This window comes from Micromys minutus, assembly GCF_963924665.1.
Source record: "Micromys minutus genome assembly, chromosome: 1".
NCBI classification, from domain to species: domain Eukaryota; kingdom Metazoa; phylum Chordata; class Mammalia; order Rodentia; family Muridae; genus Micromys; species Micromys minutus.
The window spans coordinates 96,393,914-96,416,482 of record NC_137969.1 but is presented as its reverse complement, the minus strand read 5'-3'; positions in this window follow the sequence as shown (position 1 = coordinate 96,416,482).

Below are 22,569 nucleotides of genomic sequence, written 5' to 3'. Positions count from 1 at the left end.
GTCCATTTCAGTATTTTGTGAGCTACAACTCTGGGCTTTCATGACTTCCTGTGCATCCCCCCCCCCCCCCCCCCCGTTGACTCGTGGGCTTTACTAGCTTCCTTGTTTCTCTGCCACTGCACTGTTGGATGTTTTCACAGGATAAATTGTCCTTGTGTGCTCAGTGGGTTGTTAGGAGCATCTCTGGGCTGTACACACCATGCTGTTAGCAGCCTTCTAGTTGTGACTTTGCCAAATATTTCCTAGGGGGAAATATCTCCGTTTAAAAACCATTACTGTGTTGGGACATGAGGTGCTTGAGCTGTGGGGCTGGGTAATTGGACCCTGCCATCCATCAATGATGCCCATCAGACTGACCATCTTTGCCCCCATGCTTAACACCAGTTGTGACTTCTCTTGCTACTGTGATAAAATACCCTAACAAAAACAACTTAGGAGAGAAAGTGACATTTCATTGCAAGACATGTACAGATGGTAACCGAGAGTAGGGAAAGATGAAACATTACTAGTTGATAAGAAAATGCAAATTGGGGGCTGGAGAGATGTCTCGGTGGTTAAGAGCTCTCTTGTGGCTCTTGTAGAGGACCTGGGGTTAATTTCCAGCCCCTTATCAGACAGCTGAGAACTGAGAGGAATCCTCTGGCCTCCAGGAGCACCTACCCTCATGCACACACCCCCACTGCCATGCTCCCACATGACAATGATGAACTGGATCTCTGAAGCTGTAAGCCAGCCCCAATAAATGTCCTTTATAAGACTGTCCTTGGTTATGCTGGATTGCCTTGTAGACCCAAAATGCTGGAGATGCCAGAGCCATGGGACACCTGCTGAGGAGAGCCACTAACAGGGAGTGGAACCAGCCCATGGAGAGGAGTGGGTGCTACTGTCAACAAAGCAAAGCAGAGAGGTGCTGGAGCTCTAAAGAGTGTTTTCACATGAGACAGGAGATGCAGAGTTTAGTTTGTCCTGCTGAACAGTAATATGTATTCTGTGTCATTATATGTTGGAAGCATGTTATCTGCCTTTCTATTTTGATGTTAAAGGGAATGAGAGTTAAGAGGTTTCATGAATCTCAGAGAGACTTTGACCTTTGGACTTTTAAACATTATTGACACTATGATAAACTATGGGGACTTTTGAAGTCGACAAAATGCATGTTATGTTATGTTATGTTATGTTATGTTATGTCATGTTATGGCTACAAGCCTGTGGGTACCAGGATTGAATATGGTTGAATAAGTATGGTCCTCCATAGACGTGTATTTTAATGCTTAGCACACAGGAAGTGGCACTATTAGGAGGTGTGACCTAGTTAGAGTAGGTATGGCCTTGGGGGAAGTGTGTCATTGTAGGGGTGGACTTTGATGTCTACTATGTTCAAGCTTTGCCCAGTGTGGCACACAGTCTCCTTCTGCTGCCTGAGGATCAAGATGTAGAACTCTCATCTCCTTCTCCAGCACCGTGTCTGCTTGGATGCTGCTATGATTCTGACCATGATGCTAATGGACTAAAACTCTGAAACTGTAAGTCAGTCCCAATTAAATGTTTTCCTTTTTAAGAGTTGCCATGGTCACAGTGTGTCTTTCCTGCACTAAAACCCTAAGACACCTCCACACACACAAAATTATAAACCTTTTATTTTTAGGGTCTTTTTTGGGTGGGGGGGCATTGAGACAGGATTTTTCTGTGTTGTTCTGGAACTCACTATGTAGACCAAGTTGGCCTCAAACTCAGAGATCCTCTTGCCTCTCTGCCTCCTGCATGCAGGGATTAAAGGCATACACCACCACCACCTGGCCAAAAATATTGTTTGGTACTTGGCAAATTTTTAAAAAGTTTTGTTATAAATATGTGAGTGCTCTATCTACTTGTACAGCCTACATGCCAGAAGCAGAGATCAGATTCCAGTACAGATGGTTGTGAGCCACAATGTGGTTGTGGTTGCTGGGAATTGAACTCAGGACCTCTGGAAGAGCAGACAGTGCTCCTAATTGCTAAGCCATCTTTCCAGCCCCCACTTGGCAATTTCAATGTCTACTTAGCAACACCTAACTTCCTCTCTCACCTGGAATCTCAGAACACTTTGCTGCCTACTCAAATCTCCATCTGGCTTTTGCGTGTTGTTTTATTATAGCTCTAGTGTCTCCTAAAGATATATATAAACACGTGTAAAGTACATAAACACAACCTGCTCAGCAGTCTAAAGGAAAGAAGCCGTGAATACAAATGAGATCAGGGTGTTGGAATCCTGGGCGGGTTTGGAGGGAAGAAAGGGAAGAGAGAAAAATGCTAAACAGTTAAAAACATATTTTTAAAAGCTATGTAGCTTTTAGGTGGTGGTGATGCGCACCTTTAATCACAGCACTTGGGAAGCAGAGGAAGGTGGATCTCTGTGAGCCTGGTCTACAGAATGAGTTCCAGGACAGGCTGGGCTACACAGAGAGACCCTGTCTGGAAAAACCAAAACAGGCAACTGTGTAGTTTACTTACTGTGTCTAGAAAGATGGTTCAGCAATTATTAAGCTTTCATAGTGCTCTTGCAGAAGACCTGAGTTGGGTTTTCAGAACCCACATCTGGTGGCTCACAACTGTCTCTAACTCACACCCTTTAAAAGCCTTGTGCTTTAAACTTCACTACAGCTTCCTCGTGTCTCTTAGGCAGGCCCAGTGCCGGAGTTCGGCCTTCCTCTGTACTCCTGTTCATTTAAAGGAACACTCAGCCTATGTTTGTCTATCCAGATCACTAGGATTTCTCCATATCATCTGTGGTTCTTTTTCTTTCTTTTTCAAGATGGGAGCTCACTACCTAGACCAGACTGGCCTCGAATTCCCTGTAGCTCAACCTCCCTAAAGCTACAAGTACAAATCTAGGCCACGCCCACGCAGTAATCTGGGTGGCCATGCCCACCTGATGGTTTGTTTTCTTTTTAATTCTTGTATTCACTTCAATAACACCTTGATTTTTTTTCAGATTTACCACTTGGCTAAATATTTGGCTTAGAAGGCCCAGCGTTGGGCTGGCTCACTAAGTTGTAACGATTCATATATTTGTAGTTGGTTTTGTTTGTTGTTTGTTTTTCTTGAGAGATGCCTTTGAAACCTAGCCTATTTGAACCAACAGCAGTCTTCCTGCCTCAGCTTGCAGAAAGCTGGGATTGTAGGTGTGATGTCTGGCGCCTAGCTTTGGTTTAAAGTAAGACATGTTCACGTCTTTCAATGGACCATACTTGAATACTGTGTGTTGGGTGCAGAAGTCCACACTATGCCACACAATGACCTCCTCACCCCATTCCCCCTATGTGAGAACATGGACTTTTCCCAGGGCCCTGGTGTCTACACAAGAATTAACTATACTCCGGAGTTCTGCAGTCCCAGGCACTGTGGTGTTTGTACAAGATAAGTTACAGCTCTGCTAATGACTGTGCATTCCAGAGCTCCGAAATCGATGGTGCCCAGGTGTGCCTAGAAGGCAGTTAGTTAAGCCCTAAATCTCCTAGCTAACAACTGACAAGATACCTCTGTGTGTTCACCCTGCATTCCATCCTCTTGTATAAAAGAAAGAACCTGTGACAATTTAAACAGACCTTGACAAGTCTTTGCTCCTTGCAAAAAGGTCTTGCTCCTTTTTCTCGTGCATTTCTTCCCAGGGTAGGTCCGATCCCACAAATAACTAGATCCCTCGGAACGGGACAACTGTGTTACAAATAGAAGAGAAATCCACGGGGCTTGGGGGAGGCAGGGAAATAACTGGCCATTGGGCAGATGAGAATACACAACACGCTCATTTAATGTCTTTCAGAGGCAGGCCTGATTTGTGACACCCCTAAGTAACTGCAGTAGTAATGGCAAAGATTGTTGGAGACACAGACCCCTGAAACATACAGTAATAATAACATCTGTAGTGTTGGGAGAGTTACCAAGACATGCCAGAGACAGGGTGAGCATCTGGTTTCAGAAGAATGGTGCTAATAGTTTGCTTGATGTAGGACTGCCACGAACCTTCCATCTATAAACAGTGAGTTAATTGGGCTGGAGAGATGGCTCAGTGGTTAAGAGCACTGGCTGCTCTTCCAGAGGTCCTGAGTTCAATTCCCAGCAACCACAACCACATGGTGGCTCACAACCATCTGTAATGGGATCTGATGCTCTCTCTCTTCTGGTGTGTCTGAAGACAGTGAAAGCATACTCATATATATGTAAGATTAAAAAAACAAATAAACAATGAGTTATCTGCAAGTCACAAAATGTGCTCGGCCTGCCCCTGGGTTGTACGTGGACATCTCTCTGTTCTTCTATACTTTTACTGAAGCTACACATAACACTGTGGTGTTGCATTAATAAGGCTTTTGTTGCTCCCATCCTAGGACCGACCATATGCATCCCTTCCTGTCACAGTGGGCAGTAGGAAACTCAGAAATGTGGCTCTTTGCTTCATCCTGGCAGGCTGATCTGCTTCCTGTGGGATGGGCCTACGACCTGGTTGTTAGCCATGCATGTGAATTATAGCACCATCATGCGCACCAGGACATTGCAGCTGGCTGTATGAAGCAGCTGGCTTTTACGCTTGGAAAGAAAAGAAAAAAACGAGAGTGGTCAAACCAGAACAACCAAACAACCAGCAACATCAGTTGGTGGACACCAAGACATCTTCACTGTTACCGGGTATTTTCTCCAGGAGCTCTATGATTCTGTTACTGTAGATGCAGACTAGCAATGGACTTGTGTTGGGCAGTGCTCGCTTGGCAAAGAGCCTGGCACAGGGTAAGCTCTCAGGACTAGCGCTTCTGTGCTTAGAGGTGGCTGAGCAGTCAGTCACTGGCCCAGGAACTTTATTTCAGATTCTGCAGTTTGGCTGGGTCGGCACAACTTAGCAAACTGGTAGCTAAGTTGGAGATCAAGGTCATGGTCTGTTATGCTCAGCCAAAGTCTTCCCCTGACAGTAAGGATCTGCACAGCAGCCTGAGCTCAGCACTCCTGTGGGGAAGCCACAACTCAAATGCTTACATTGACAACTGTACTCATTTCTGCATAAGTAAAGGCATTTTTGTCAACTAAAGATCATTATTCAGGCCAACGAAGTGTAACTTGAATTTTTTTTTCAATCTGTATTTTTAATGATGGTTCTTAAACACCTTCACCTCACTTTAGCCCACCACCTGCCAGAGGTAATGGGAAAAAAAGAATACCAAAGTAGGGGGTGTGGACCTGTTTAGAAAGGTTTCCTGGAGCAACTCCCATCTGTGTTGTCTGGAAATTTGCAGTTTACCTCACAAACACTTCACAGATACACGAGCAGTTCTGTTGGGTAGAGTCAGGATAGCAAACATGAATCAGCAGCAGCGAAATGACCTAGCAGAGACAGCCAGGACTCAGAAGGAGTCAGGAGGAGCCACCAGGAGGAACACCAGGAGAAGTTCTCTGCTGCGCCTCTCAGGGAAGCTAAGATCAGGGAAGAGGTGAGACCCACATCTGTTGCACAGCTAGCTGTACCAGCAAGCCAAGCCCTGTCTCTGTCACTCTGTGGAGTCCTATTTATACCCTCCAAACATCACGTGTCCTCCACGGCTCTTGCCTCAGCACGTGCATCTAATTGATCAGAGTTCAGACAAATGGAGTTCAGCTATGCAATGTAAGGCGGACCAGTACATATATGTTGTTAGCAAAGAATCCTTAATCACACGTCCTTTCACATGCTTACTTAACTAGAACATCCTCTCCTGTGTCTGCTTCAGAGAAATGTTCCTTTATGAGTCTGCCTTAGTCTTTCACCTGTTTTCACGTCAGGAAAACACTCCTTCAGATGTTTGCCCCAGCAAAACACCATCCGACACAACTGCCTCCAATGAACCCTTAAGTTTCCCCTTCAAGGGAGAGTTGCTATATTTATGCCTATCTTAGGGTTTCCGTTGCTATGAACAGACACCATGATCAAGGCAACTCTTGTCAAGAACTGCATTTAATTGGGACTGGTGTACAGTTTCAGAAGTTCAGTCACTATCATTATGGTGGGAAGCATAGCAGCTTCAAGGCAGACATGGTGCTGGAGGAGCTGAGAGTTCTGAATCTTCTTCTGAAGGCAAACAGAAGACAGTCTTCCAGGCGGCTAAGAGGATGGTAACACACTTCCTCCAACAAGGCCACACCTCCTAACAGTGCCACTCCCTGAGCCAAGCATATTCAAACCACCACAATGTCTTTGTTCAATTCATTTTGCAGATAGGAGGTTCAGGTCTTTCAGAGAATGTACATCAACTCCTGTCTCAAAGTCGATGGCACCTTGCTGTGAATATCTCTGTTCTTGGCATTTCTAGTTTCGAGATAGACATTTCACCCAGATTTCCAACTAAGAACACATGCGTGTCATAGTTTGACTATGCTTGGCCAAGGGAGTGGCACTATTTAGAGGTATGGCCTTGTTGGAGTGGGTGTGTCACTGTGGGTGTGTGCTTAAGACCCTCATCCTGGCTACCTGGCAGTCTTCTACTAGCAGCCTTCAGATGAAGATGTAGAACTCTCAGCTTCTCCTACCTGGATGCTGCTGTTTTCCTGCCTTGATAACACACACACACACACACACACACACACACGTACACACACACACCCCCTGAATCTGATTGCAACCTTCTGCCTGTGGTTAGCATGTCTCACTACTGACAACCTGTCTGTTCCCTAACAGCCTCTGTTACTTTCATGTCCTTTTAAAAGTTACATGTATTTATTATGTACTTGTCCCACCTTTGGTTGTGCACATGTGGAGGTCAGAGGACAGCTTGCAGGAAGATTCCATTCTCTCCTTCCATCATGTGGCTGGTGGGAGTTGAATATGGGTCTTCTGGCTTGTCTTTAGAGCTTCTGTCGCTGTGATAAGAAACATTATGGGCTGAAGAGATGGCTCAGTGGTTAAGAGCACTGACTGCTCTTCCAGAGGTCCTGAGTTCAAATCCCAGCAACCACATGGTGGTTCACAATCATCTGTAATGGGATCTTATGCCCTCTTCTGATGTGTCTGAAGACAGGTACAATGTACTTATATATAATAAATAAATAAGTCTTTAAAAAGGAAGAAGAAACATCATGACCAAAGCAACTTGAGGAAGAAAGGGTTTATTCAGCTTATGCTTCCACATCACTGTTCACCATTAAATGAACAAAGTCAGGACAGGAACTAAAACAGAGCAGGAACCTGGAAGCAGGAGCTGATGCAGAGGCCATGCTGCTTACTGGCTTGCTTCTCTTGGCTTGTTTAGCCTGATTTCTTATAGCAACCAGGACCATCAGCCCCAGTATGGCGCCACCCACAATGGGCTGGACTATCATGCCCTGCACGCTTGGCTGCGGACGCTTGGCTGCGGTCTGATCTTATCGAGCTGTTTTCTTAAAAATAGCTCCCTGACTTCCGAGGGGAGGGATCAGATACTCATAAGCCCAGCCTCCATCCAGGATTGAATGTAAATAGGCCCAGACTTTCCCAGGCCCAGTTCTAGCAATCTGCAACGACTTCCCTGTCCAGAAAGCATTGCTTAGATTTTCTCCCATTGCTCAGATCTTGCCTGCTTTCCATCCTCTCGTCCACAAGGTCCCAGGAGCCTTGGAAAGATGACCTAGATGTCCTGAGCACTCAACACTTACTCCTTCTCAGTGCCCTGAGCACCTTGAGTTTCTGCATTCACAGTTGACAGCACGATGGAAGTTTCTCTGGTCAAAGCCAAAAGCAACTCTCAAATGTCGTCTAAGCATGCTTATTTAGAAGGTAGTTTATATCCATTTAGCCAAAGAAGTTCCTCCCTAAGGGCCGTGACCTCCCCCAGCCAGTGGCTTCTGACTAGATTTCCAGTACCTGGTGTGAATTCCCCTCCTGTGGAGGAGGCCTCAAATTCCATCTGAAAGCAGTTGGTTACCACAGAACAGTCACTGTTATACCAGTCTGCCGCGATCTATCCCTGGGCAAGATTGCGAATGACCTTTCCCCTCAGTTGCCTTCGGAGACACCTTCTAGCAATGCGGAAGGTAGCTGTCAGGGAGGAAGCTTGTGACCACACCACGGCAACTCTTATCCACATTTAATTGGGCTGGCTTACAGTTCAGAGATTTGTCCGTTATCATCTTGGTGAGAAGCATGGCAGGCTGCGGGCAGGTACGGTGCCAGAGAGCAGCTGAGAGTTCTACATCTGGACCTGCAGCAGCAGGAGGAGAGAGACACTGGAACCCCAAAGCCCATCCCCCATCGACACACTTCTTCCAACATCCAAGGATTCAAATCCATAGCGGGGCATGACTACTCAAACCACCACATTATTCATTTGCACCTCTTCTTTTGAGAACTCTGTTCAGTCCCATGGCCCACCCACGCTTAAATTCCTTTTTTTAAAAGTTTCTTTAATATTTTTAAATTTAATTTTAATATTTAAAAAGTTACCAAATCCAACCCAGCTCCCATCCCTCTCATCCTTTTGGAACCCCACTCCCCGCTTCCCCGCACTATTTTGTCCCAAGCTCGTGTCCTCTTTCCCCCCAAATCCAGAGTCCATTTGGTGCTGGCTGTGTGTCCTAGGATCTGCAGGACCTCGGGGAGCCTTTCCGGGGCTACATCCCTGAATAAAACTAACTCCGCCCATCCCCACCAGCAACCATCATTTGCCAATAGCGCCTCAGCTAGGTGAGGTCCTTCACGATGCCCTCCGGATCCACGCTTGGATTTTTGTCTGGTTTGACCTTGTACAATCTGCGCATGTGCTCACAGCTATCGCGATTTCTGTGTGTTTGCCCGGTCCAGAAGACAAAGCTTCTTTGCGCGCGTCACTACCTCCGGCTTTTACAGTCCTTTCGCCTCCTCTTTGCAGATGATCTCGTGTTCTTTCCTTTCTTCTACTTTTACCATCCCCACCCCCACTCCAACTATGAGGGACTTGGGGTTACCGGGAATTCCTATGTGGCTGGAAATGAGGAGTATCCAAGGATACAGGCTTCAATGCGATGATTGGAATGGCCTCGCCCCATGAGGATAATAGATGAAATACTCAGAATCAAGGGGCTTACATTCATTTAGGTTACTTCTTAGCTGCAGCAATGCTAGCATCTTCTCTGTGACCCTCAGCTCAGGTCTCCAGCAGCGTCTGTCATGGCGGCCGGTTAGGCTTGGCTTGCACACTGGTTAGGCTAAGTTAAAACCAACATGTTTTTGGCAGATATTTGGCATAACTTCCCCTGGAATTTCCCATTATCTCAGATTCTCGTGGTCTCAAAATAAAACTGCGTCAGTCCAAAATAGAAAGAATATATTTAACTACTAGGGGGCCTAGAACTGTGGCTCATTTGTTAGTGTTTGCGTAGCATGTATGAGGCATGGCTTTGATCCCCAGCCCTGCCCAAAAAAAAAAAAAAATTAGGAGTGGTGGCACACGTGTATAATTCCATGGCTCGGACGCAGAGGCAGGGGGAATCCAGAGTTTAAAACTATCCTCTCCTACAGAGCAAATGAGGCCTACCCTGTGCTACATGAGACTCTATCTTAAAACAACTACTACTTTGATATTAACCTCCTGGTTTGTGTTGGCTCTAGTAGTCTGGTTGCAACTGAACTACAGTGAAGGTTCAGAAGGAAGACAGTTTTCTACAGCCCAGGGCAAGCGACCTCCGAAGGAAATGCCTCTGTGGGCAAACAATCATGGCTCACATGATCATGGAAACTGGCCTCCTAGTTGATGGCAATCTCTGGCTATAGGAGGAGGCTTTGGTTAGCCCTCCAGGATACAGGTGAGGATTTAATGTATGTGGGAGATGGTCTCAGGAAGCCATGTCTGAAAGAAAGGGAAAAAAGGGAAGAAAGGGAAGCAGTCTAGAGAGACCACAATGGGAGCACCTGAGTGTTGACTGGGTGTCTGTGGGCCTCTGATGGCTATAAATACCTCCCATGACAGTGTGTGTGAGTGTGGTATGTTGTGTGTGTATGTGTTTGTGTGTGGTGTGTTTGTGTGTGTAGTGTGTATATGTGTGTGTGGTGTGTATGTATGTGTGTTGTGTATATGTGGTGTATATATGTGTGTGTTTATTTGTTTGGTGTGTGTGTATGTTTGTGTTGTGAGTGTATGGTGTGTGTTCGTGTGTATATACATACACTTATCCAGTAAAAAATGTGATCATCATGTTCAGACATTGAAGCTTGGCCTACAAAAAAAGAGTTGCTTTTTTGAGAGGGAGGGAGGGAGGAGGATAAAATCATAGTAAGGATTTTATAAAAAGCCATAAGGAATAATTTTATCTAAATTTATATGTAATACATTTCTGGGTGTGAGCCCAGTCTTTAACAGCTGAGACATCCCTCCAGTCCTAAAATTATATATAAAGCATTTAAGTCAATGTGTACACACACACACACACACACCCCACACACATGTAATTTAAACGAAAAATGTCCACCAGGGCTGACAATGCCACCCCCACCCCTAGGGTCACAGTATTTTACAGAACCCCCAGAAACAGGCATGAGAAACCCCTTTCTAGTTGTTAGTAAAGGGAGTCCAAGAAACTCCTAAAACATTTATGGACTATTGCTTTTTGCCCTTGGTTGCCTCTCAGAGGTTGAAAAGTAAATCCCTATTTCTGAAGACACAGTAGTGGGACATTCACACCTCCATGGTGACCAACACCTCTGGAGTTGGACTTAAGTCCCATTGGACAAGAGGAAAACCATGCCAGGCACCGGAAACCCAGCCAACTGAGGGAAACCTACAACCATCTCTTTATAGCATGCTAAATATTTATTCTTTTACCCACAGATACATTAGCTCTCACCCTTCTTCAGAGAAGCTTCTCTTTGTAACACATTAGATCAGAATGTAGAGAACACATGGTTGCGGTGCCCAGACCCAAACGATGCGTCTCCGACAAACTCCTGCTCCCAAGACTCAAGGACACTGGGAAGAATGAAAGGGCCATAGGAACAGGAAGTTGGCTGTGTCTCCTAGAAAGGTCGGGAGGCCACACTCATGAAATCTCTACATTTTGCCTAAGCAAGACCTGGACAAGGAAGACAGCAACAGATGTAATATGTACAACAAAGAAAAAGAAGCCATGGCCATGAAAGAGAGAGAGAGAGAGAGAGAGAGAGAATATGCAGGGAGTGTGTGGGTGGGATGAAGGGAGGAGGGTATAGAGGGAAATTACATAATTACATTTGAATTTTTAAAAAGTGATTTAAGCCAGGAATAATGGCACATACCTTTAATCCCAGCACTGGGAGCCAGAGGCAGGTAGATCTCTGTGAGTTTGAGGCCAGTCTAGTCTACATAGTGAGTTCCAGGGCTATGTAGAGAGACCCTGTTTACAAAACACATGAATAAAAGTAATCACGTAATTAGTAAAAGAAAGGAAGAAAGCAGGTTTTTCTAGGTTGAGTGTGAAGGGACCCGAGCTATCTGCTTTTGCTGCCCTGGCAGCGTTGTGCCCATAGCCCGTTCCCATTGCTGTTTGTGAATCGTAGGGATTAGATGTGAGTAGCACTGGAGGTCTCGGAAGTTCGGTAAAAATCAGTAATATACTAATTAAAATAAGAAGTAAAAGCTGGGTGTGGTGGTTCAATGTAGTGTTGTAATTCCAGCAAGCAGGAAGCCAAGACCGGAAGAGCACGAATTGGAGCCAGTCTTTGTTGTATACATATATAGTCCTAGATATAGAAATACAACCCACTAGGTCCATATAATGTTACTTGTATGTATGTGAGTTCAGGGCCGATCACGTGGTACTGGAGATCCAATGGGGGCTCTTTCCTGGGGAAAACTATTTCCCTCCCCCTCATTCCTCAGTTACCCTTAGTTCTTTGTCTGGGCTTGGAGCCCTATGAGATCTCCCCTAGTGTGTTACATCTGTTGAAATGTCTTCCTAGTCCAGGGTTTGCTTAGGCAAAATGTAGAGATTTTACGGCAAAAATCCGTTCAAAGGGAAACAAAACGAAGACGTGAGATCTTGTTTACAGTGGTTAATGGCAAACAGCAAGTTTGTATCAAAGTTAAAACAGTTGGAGAACCGCTGTGCGGCCCAAAGACAAGTTACCACCTAGCAGTGCCCTACCCTGTGCCAAATGAGATAGTGATTCAGTGCTGTCCTCTCAGGGACCTGCCCAGATAACACAGAGATGCAGTTCCCAGCAAACCGCCTGGACGCCGAAGCAGGTGGGCCACTCTGAGAACCTCAGTATCTGTCCAAACAAGTTCTCTTCAGACTCGGGTACAGATGATTCCAGCAGAAAACGGAGGCAGGCCTTTCACTGGGGTAAAAGGAGAAGAGATGCTGTGGCCTTCTCCCGCAAGGTAAAGAGAGCCGGTAAGAGCTGTTCTAACCTCAGTCTGACCCCAGCCTTCAGTAAATGCCCAGCAGAGGATGTGCGGATGGAGAGAAACAGGACAGGATGTGGATGTGGATGGGTCTAATAGAAGATGGGCAGAATGTGCCGTGGGACAGGAAGACATTGTGGGCTCCTGTTTGACTTATGTGAGTCCATCCATGCTCAGAGCAGACAGTTTTGAGCTCATTTATGGCTGACACACTGAAGAATAACCAACCAAGATAGGAGCTTTCACAAGTCTCTGTTCCCATTGTTAACAGCATTCTCATGTGCTATTATACATCAACCATGTAAGTGCATTGCATAATTTTGACTATAAATGTCTCCCCACACGTACCCACTTTTGCTAATACGCAATGTCCATCCCAGAGTTTTTTTGGGGGTAATGCATTCTGATAACTCATTAGAACACCCAGCTGGAAAAATTCTCATTTTAAAATAGAATCATTCTAGGCAACGTTAAAATTTAATTAGAAGACTCTGCCGCATTTCATTATGGGGTTATTCTGTAATTACTCAGCAGGTTCTGGTGTTTGCTAATGGAGAAGTGACAGTACATAGTGCTACTAAATTATTGTTACATTGTTGTAAAAGATAATTAGAGAGTGGGGAACAGAGACAGAGACTGTTTAAAGAGCCTTAGGAGAAAACCACCACAGAACACAGTCTTTATGTCCTTGAAGTGACTTGATACAAAACTCAGTACTGCGGACCTCACCTACCACAGGTGGAGCAGCCCGTGTAAGCTCCGGGTGCTGTCTTCACGGCTTCCGTGAGACTCTTCGCTCGTCAGAGTAGGTGTGAAGTGGAGTATGCAGTCCTAAATTGTTTACTTATGTGGGGGAGGGAATGCATCTCCAAATGACTCACAATTGAAGGTTCTGAGAGGCCTTGTGCGTTTTAATCCTGGTTTGTCCTCCCACCCCCTTAGGGTAACAGGTTATAACTGGAGAGCATAGCGGAGTTAGAAAGCGCCATTAAATGAACCCTGGCCCTCAGAAGCACATGGCTTGTCATGTTCATATGAGCACATTGAAATCCTTTCTCTTTTCTAAACTTTGTTTCGGGCAGATCTCATATTCTTGTGGTGAACTTGACTCCCTGCCCCTTACCTCACTGCACTTAGACGGCCTTTGTACACACACCTAGTGAACTGAGGGACGATTTTGATAACATAGGTGAAAGTGGCTTAATGGAGACCTTCGGGGATTGGAGAGACGGTTCCGTGGTTAAAAATATGGTTAGCCGAGACTTTAGATAATAGGTATGTTATGTGTGTGTTGTTGTTGTAATGGGAAAATACCATCTATAGAATAGATTGTCTAAGTTGCCTTTATGCTAATGACTATAGACATCTCTCTTGCTGGGCAACTGCTTTGCCACTGAGATACACCCAAATTATAAATATATTTTTAAGGTTAAAAAAGCAACCTATGTAGGAGCTGGACATATGGCTCAGCAGTGAAGAGCCCTAGCTATCCTTGTAGAAGACCTGGGATTCATTTCCCAGTACCCACAGGGCAGCTGACAGCTGTCTGTAACCCCAGACTCGGGGATCCAATGCACTCTTCATGGTATATTGCTTTCTTGCCTTGTAATTGCTTAGGCTTTAGTTCCAGATTAATCCTGGCTTCATGAAATGTGCCTCTTCTCTTTTCTACATATTGGAAAACTTGCGCAGAACTTGTGTTTGTCCCCTTGGTTGGTCTGGGTAGAGCCCTGCAGTGAAGGGTGCTGAGCTGCCTTTCCAGAGGATGGGAAGCCATGAACCACTTACAGCAAAGGTCGTTAACTGGTGTTTTGAAGAATACTACACTTCACCCAAGCCTTGAGACTTTGTGGGTGCAGGTGCTTTAGGTCCCTGTCGTTCTTTGAGCTGCTTGCTCGGCAGTCAAATCCTTCTCCTCATTCTTGGCACCAGTAACCTTTGACCTCTCTGGTTCTCGGTCAGTCTTCCTGGAGGCGTGCCCGTTTTATTGGTCATTGTCCAGTCTTGTTAGAGACATTGATCTATTAAAAGTGCATGCTGTCAGGAGCCTGATATAACTGTCTCCCGAGAGGCTCTGCCAGAGCTTAACAAATACAGAGGCGGATGCTTGCAGCCAATCATTGGGGTCCTCAGTGATAGAGTTAGAGAAAGGACTGAAGGAGCTGAAGGGGTTTACAACCCCATAGGAAGAACAATATCAATCAACCTGATCCCCTAGAGCTCCCAGGGACTAAACGCCAACCAAAGAACACACATGTGGGGACCCATGGCTCCAGCCACATATGTAGCAGAAGATGGCCTTTTCAGGCATCAATGGGATGAGAATCCCTTGGTCTTGTGAAGGCTCCATGTCCCAGTGTAGGGGAATGCCAGGGCAGGGGAGGCAGGAGGGAGTGGGTGGGTGAGGGCGCACCCTCATAGAAGTAGGGGGAGGGAGGATAGGACAGGGGGGGTTCCAGAGGGGACACTGGGAAAGAGGATAACATTTGAAATGCAGGGGCTGGAGAGATTGTTCAGTGGTTAGGAGCACTAACTGCTCTTCCAGAGGTTCTGAGTTCAAATCCCAGCAACCATATGGTGGCTCACAACTATCTGTAATGGGATCTGATGCCCTCTTCTGGTGTGTCTGAAGACAGCTACAGTGTACTCATATACATAAAATAAATAAATCTATTTAAAAAAAAGACTGAAACATTTGAAATGCAAATAAAATACCCAACAAAAGGGGGAAAAAGGAGCTTTATCTCTCTTTGTTTCATTGATCTCTCTCCATTACTTTCCTGTTGCCAATTTCAATGATTTCTGCTTTTAACTTTGCCATCCCCTTTCTTTGAGCATTGGTGTCTGAGTTGCTGTTCTATTGCTGTGCTGTTTATTTGGGGCTTATAGTTTCAGAAGGTGAGTCCATGGCCATCATGGCAGGAAACATGGCCACGGCAGGTAAGCATGGGGCTAGCCTGGGCTAGAGCTGAGACCTTACATTTGATCCACAAGCACAGGATAGAGACAGAAAGACAGAGTCACAGAAGACAGGAGAGAGAAAAAAAGAGCTCATGCATGATAGCTAACTGGGAATGGTAGGAGACACATCTCCTCCAAGGCCACACCTCCTAACCCTTCACAAGCAGTAACACCAGGTGAAGAGAAAATGTATGAGCCAATGGCGGCCATTCTCATTCAAAGCACCACAGTTCAGTTTACTTCTGTCTCAGGTGACATCTTCAGTTACTAATTTGAGACTCTCTTAGTTTTTCTCTAGACAAGGTTTCTCTGTGTAGCCCATGGCTGTCCTAGAACTTGCTCTGTAGACCAGACTAGCCTTGAACTCAGAGACCCTCCTGCCCCTGCTTGATTAAAGGTGTGTACCACCACTGTCCACTAGGCAAGACTTTTTCTTTTTAAATTGATTAATTGTTTGAGACAAAATCTCTTTTACTGTGTAATAGTTCTGGCTGGCCTGGGATAGATTGATTGATTGATAGATAGATAGATAGATAGATAGATAGATAGGGGACTGAGATGCATGTGCCAAGTACAAAAGACAAGTTGCATTTGATGTGAGTTTTTTCTTTGGGCAGCATAAATACTCATGTTTATATTCATTTCTAAGCCTATTTGATATGGATGCCTTTTCAGAGGCTCTGCCAGCGTCATACAGATACAGCTGAGCATGCTTGCAGCTAACTATTGGGACTGAACAGGGGGACCCCAATGAAGGATCTAGAGAAAGGACTGAAGGAGCTGAAGGGGTCTGCAACACCATGGGAAGAACATTATCAACAAACTAAACCCTTCACAACTTCCATGGACTAAAACACCAACCAATAAGCACACATGGGGAGACCCATGGCTCCAGCTACATATGTAGCAGAAGACAGCATTGTCTGGCATCAATGGAAGAAGAGGCCTTTGGTCCAGTGAAGGTGTGGTTTCCCAGTGTAGGGAAATGCCAAGGCACTAAGGTGGAGAGGGTGGTTGAGAAAGGGAGCACCTTCATGGACAACAAGTGGAGGGAGAGGGGGGATGGGAGCTGGGGGGATAACATTTGAAATGTAAATGCAGAGACTATTCAATAAAATAATTTTTTAAAAAGTCTATTTGAGTCCTTCCAGATTTCTTTGTCATTGGTATATTTAAAATATCTACACTTGATTTAATACTTACATTTTACAAATGACATATTTGGATGTGGACTTGATCTTTTTAGCTGTTTGCTGGGTTTCCCCTCTGAGTTTTAGTTTTCATTTTCTTCCTATTTTATTAGGGTTATCTGAACACGGTTATTATTGCATTTATTTTATCCCTTGTGGACTTGATTACTTAAGATGTTACTACATTCATTTATTTTATGTGTGCACTCACTCATACCATGGTGCATGTATGGAGTTCAGAAAATAACTTATAGTCAGTTCTTTGCTTTTACTGTGTGGATTCTAGGGACTGAACTCAGGTCCTCAGGCCTGGTAACAAGCCCTCTTACCTGCTAAGCCCTTGCCAGCCCCTGACTATGTTTTATTCTTCTTACTACTACTAATTATTATTATTTATCATATAAAATAGGTTTTACTGGGGTCCTCTAATCCCCATCTATACATATATATGTATATGATGTATATGTATAATGTAAATGTATGTGTATGAACATATATATATACTTATTCAAAGTTATACATGCACACACACACACACACACACACACACACACAAATTTTTTGGTCGTTGGCATCCCTTTTCCAAGGTGTTTATAGACATATGAGTAGTCAAAATTCTTTTATGTTTCAAATATATCCTGTATTTGTAGCTGAATATGATTTTACAAAGAAATTTTAGTATGCGTGTGGTTTCACTGTGGCCTGTCACTCAATGTGAGATGTTGAGTTTTCCATTTGAACATAACACTGGGAATTCAGAAAGTTCTAGATTTCAAAGCACTTTGGGTTTGGGATATGGTGATAAAGGAGTTTGGTGCTGTATTTCCCCCCAGTAGTTTTGTTGGAAATTATAAGATACTTGCATAATGTCTTATACCCTACTTAGATATTTTAGGCACAAAAAAATATGCAGTAAAAAAAGCTTATGGGGTTGGACACTTGTCTATGGAATGTTTCATATGTGTGCTTTGGGGTGAGCCAGAGACCCACAGAAAGATAGGTATATTGGTTTTCCTGAGTTCCAATCTCTCCAGGATCTCTCTGGTCCTGGGCACATTTTTTTTCTCTTTCTTTCTTTCTTCCCTTTTTTTCTTTCTTTCTTTCTTTCTTTCTTTCTTTTCTTTTTCTTTCTTCCTTCCTTTCTTTTCTTTCTTTCTCTCTTTCTTTCTTTCCTTCCTTCCTCCCTTCTCTCTCTCTCTCTCTTTCTCCCTCCCTCCCTCTTTCTTTCTAAGCCTGAAATCTGGGTCTCTAGCTCTCACAACCTACCACAGTGGGGTTTGGACATCACCGAGGAGAGACTGATAACATCGAGACCTTTTCCCCATTCTTCCCGAGTTTGAGGAGTCTCCTCTCTCATTCCTCCTGAGTCTGAGGACAGTCTCCTCTCCTTCTTGGAACCCGAAGTCCAAGACTTATTCTGAGGCCTTTGTTCACTCTCTATTGATTTTCGGTTGTTCTGGGGGTGCCCTTCGGAGCTCGTGGTCTGTGTTTAGTGGGGCGGAAGTCAGCATGAAATCATGGAACATTCATTTCATCTAAAGTCCTGAGTTTTCTTAGATGGGACAAAGAGCTATCACATTTTCCATGATAAAAATGAATTAGTTACTTGTCAAACATGACCAGAGGTTATAATGATCTTCTTTTTTGGTAACTTCGATGAAATTCATAACAACTTTTGTTTGTGAAGTTCTTTAAAACAAAAGCTCGAATAAGCAAATGCTGATATCTCAGGAAAATTCTTGGATCAATGGACACATGGAAATGTTATGATATGATTTGCATTTAAATAGGCATTTAAAATATTTTCTTTTAAATTGCGCTTGTTCTCCCTTGTAAAAATTAAAAATTGATTTCTTTCTTCTCTTTATCCATCCTGATGCTACTAGAGCTGATGGGGAAGAGGCACAGCGCAGCTGCTTGCTTAATTTCTCCAGTGTGGGAACAGCCTCAGCAGAGCAGGGCAGATGGGAACAAACCGTTTTTCTAAAAGTGTGCTCTGCAAAGGACTGACCAGTCACTTAACAAAGACTGACTTCAGTGTGACATTCTCGAAAAATTCACAAGGCCACACAGAAAAACCTTCCTACTTACAAGGATCTTCTATCTCTCATTTCTGATTTCTCCTGGGGACCAAAATGATCCTCTAAAGAGACACTGGAGGGTCCAGTTCTCTCTCTCTCTCTCTCTCTCTCTCTCTCTCTCTCTCTCTCTCTTCCCTCCCTCTGAGACAGGATCTCTCTATGTAACACCCACCATCTTAGAATTCACTGTGTAGACAGGGAAGGCCTCCAAAGGGCTGGCACTATGCACCACCAAGTCCAGCTTTCCTTTATTTTTAAAAATTTGTGACAGGAGAATTCTCTGAAAGGGCCTCCAGAAGTGCAGGCTTTCAAACTGGGTTTGAAAATATATTTTTAGATTCATTAATTTTCACGTGTATGAGTGCTTTGTCCCCATGTATGTATGTATGTATGTATATGTGTGTGTATGTATGTGTATGAATGTATACGTATGTGTGTATGAATGTATGTGTGCGTATGTATGTATGTATGTATATGTGTATGTATGTATGTGTATGAATGTATACGTATGTGTGTATGAATGTATGTGTGCGTATGTATGTATGTATGTATATGTGTATGTATGTATGTGTATGAATGTATATGTATGTGTGTATGAATGTATGTGTGCGTATGTATGTATGTATGTATGTATGTATATCATGGGTGTGCCTGGTGCCACTGGAAGTCAGAAGAGGTCATGGAATCCCCCTGGAACTGTAGCTACTGATGGTTGTGAGACCGTCATGTTGATGCTAGGAACGCAACTCCAGTCTTCCACACAAGAGCAGCAGATGCTCTTAACTGCAGCACCATCTCTCCAACCCATAAGTGAATTGTTAAAACATTTTCTTGATGCCATATTTGTTTACAGTACCCTGTAATCAATCACCTTTGCTTTCTTCCAGCTCTCATCCCCTCCCCCTCCCAGAAATTCCCACCTTCCCCACCCACCCTCTGTTCCCTCTTCCCCTCCCCTAGCCCAGCCTTGTGTGGCAGCCACAGCTGCCTCGCCTGACTGTAACAGTTAAGTCACACCCAGGTGACAGAGCCCACTGCACCCCTCCATATCCTTTGGCTCCCACAGCCTTTCCACCCCTCTTCTGCAATGCTCTCTGGGTCTCAGAGTGACACAGATGTCCTGTCTGGAGCTGAGCATGTGGCATGCATTAGGTTATTCTCCATACTTTGGCTGATAAGAGACTTCTCTGCTCAAGGCTGAGAGCTACGCTAGTCTACGGATATAAACAAAATGGTGAAAGACAGATTAACTACATATCTACTTAGTGTAACATCAGGTTCTCCAGAGGGCCCGGGACTTCCCTAGCTATAGGCTTTCGATCGGTTCCACAGCACCAGGTATGTATCCCTTTCCATGAAGTAGGCCTTAAATCCACACTGGAAGTGGTTGGTTCTCCCGACACATTTATGCCAGCATTGGTCCATTCTGTTTCTGGCCAGCAGTCACTATTCCAGGATGCTAATGACTCTCCTCCCTTAGCAGCCCACAGAGCACCCTCTACCCGTGAGTGAGAACTAGCTGGGAAGAAACCTCCAGCTCAGTTCTAGTTTGGTTTCTCTATCCAGTTTCCAGAGAGTGGGCACCAGGAGCAACAGGCTCTATAGTTCTGCTAGACAATGACATAGTCTCTGTCACATTAGGGAAACTCTGCAGGCTCCTGTAACTTTAATTTTTTCTTTCTTTCTTTTCTTTAAAGATTTATTTATTTATTTATTTATTATAAGTACACTGAATCTGTCTTCAGACACATCAGAAGAGGACATCGGATCTTATTACAGATGGTTGTGAGCCACCATGTGGTTGCTGGGAATTGAACTCAGGACCTCTGGAAGAGCAGCCAGTGCTCTTAATCACTGAGCCATCTCTCCAGCCCACTTTAATTTTTTCAAATCCTATTTTTTTATAGTACAGAATAGAATTTATTCAGGTCATGGGGGTAGTTAAGAGGGTAGTAGAGGCAGAGAGAGAGAGAAGAAGGGAATAGAGAAGTAGAGGAGTAGAGGCCGGCCATGAGCACATGGAGGGGGGAAGGAAAGGGGGAGAGGAAGGGCTAGGGAGGGGGAGAGCAAGAGAGTAAGAGCACAAGAGGGCAAGAGAAAGAAAGAGCTCAAACCCTATTTTTAATGATGGTTTTTAAACACTTTAACCTTCCTTGTAGCCCACCACCCACCAGAGGTGGTAGAAAAGAAAGGATACAGGGGAAGTGGACCTGTTTAGAAAGGTTCTTTGGAGCAAATCCCATCTGTACAGTCTGGAAATTGACAGTTCAGTTTACAGGTCAGCAGGCAACGGCAACTCAGTCCACTCACAAACACGTCACGGACACCAGCAGTCCATTTGGTAGAGCCGGGTTAGCAACACTGGTAATAGGACTTATCGGAGAGCCAGGCCTCAGGCTAGGTTCGAGTCAGCAGGGGGACCAAGAGGAACACCAGAAGTTCTTAGCTGTGCCTTCTCGGGGAAGTGAAGATCAGCAAAGACAGAGACCTACAAGTGTGACACAGCTAGCTGTACCAGCAAGCCCTGTCTCTGTCACTCCGTGGAGTCCTATTTATACCCTCCAGACATCATGTGTCCTCCACGTACATCCAATCAGCCCGAGACCTTGGAAGTGGCAACAAACTGCAGCACACCACCAGAGGTTTTTTTTGGTGCATTTTTTCTGTGGCGTCCCGGCAAATGCAGCTCAACTATGCAACGTAAGGTGGACCAATACATGTGTGTTGTTAGCAAAGAATCCTCATCATGTGTCCTTTCACATGTTTGCTTTCGCAGAACATCCTCTCTCCTGTGTCTGCTTCAGCTAAACATTCCTTCAGGAGTCGGCCTTAGCATTTCACCTGTGTCCACGTTAACGAAACGTTCCTTCAAGTGTTTGCCCGGCATCCAACAGACTTTCCAAAGAGCCCTTACGTTTCCACTTCAGGCTCCCTCACCAACAGGTATTTTGGGATGAGAATATTTTCCTGAGAACCATTGGCTTTTGGGAACAGTGTTAACCACTCATGCAGAGTACTTCCAAATATCTCCTTTAAAAAAAAAGAGAGAGAGAGAGAGAGATTAAAGTTAGCTTATAAGGGAGTGGGTTCCCATGATTGTGGTTTTTTTTTTTTTTTTTTTTTCTTTTCATTCTTACATTTGGTTGAGCTTCTTCCAACCCTTTTCTCTCCTTAGTTTTTGTGTGAGAAAGCACGGGCCCCACAGGAATTTGTGTGTCATCGGGGCCATGCTGAGACATTGTCTTTTTTCCAGTTTTACTGTTTCTGCCGTAGAAGCAGGCATGGAAATGGATTTTGTATGAGATTTGGACATCTGAGAAGGCAGCCGCTGTATGGGTCTTGGAATTTACTGAAGTCTTTTCTTCAACTCTCTCTTCAGGTCTGCAAACCGCCCATGGCAACCACTGGGGCTGACTGGTCCATCATCTCCTGCCCTCCGTGCCGATGGCTTGGCCACATATTTGAGAGCTGCTTCTGGCCTTTGAGACTGGGGCTCGATCGGTACAGCCTTTTCTGGCTTGGAATTTGCAATAGACCAGGCTGCCCTCAAACTCATAGAGATCTTCCTGTCTCTGCCTCCTGATTACTGGGATTAAAGACATGTGCTACTGTTCCTGGTCTTACTTGAGTTTTATCCAAAACTGATATAATACTACTTCTAGTATTAAAATATCTATATCTATATTTCTATTTCTACTTCTATATTTATATCATCCCTGTCTATATTTCCTATGATGGAATACTACTTGTAGTATTAGAATATATACTTCTATACATTCTAGTATTAGAATATGTACATATACACATATGTATATCTTCTATGATAGAATGCTACTTCCAGTATGGCCCATAAAACTTCCCCATCTACCTTGCTCTTTTATCTTCCTGCTCAGCTAGGATGAGATGACTGCCTGGGTAACCATGGAAACTGCATGTTGCTAACCTGAAGGACTGAGCCACCAGCCTGCTCAAACATTCCATGCTGTTTTGTGAGCAAGAAATGAACTC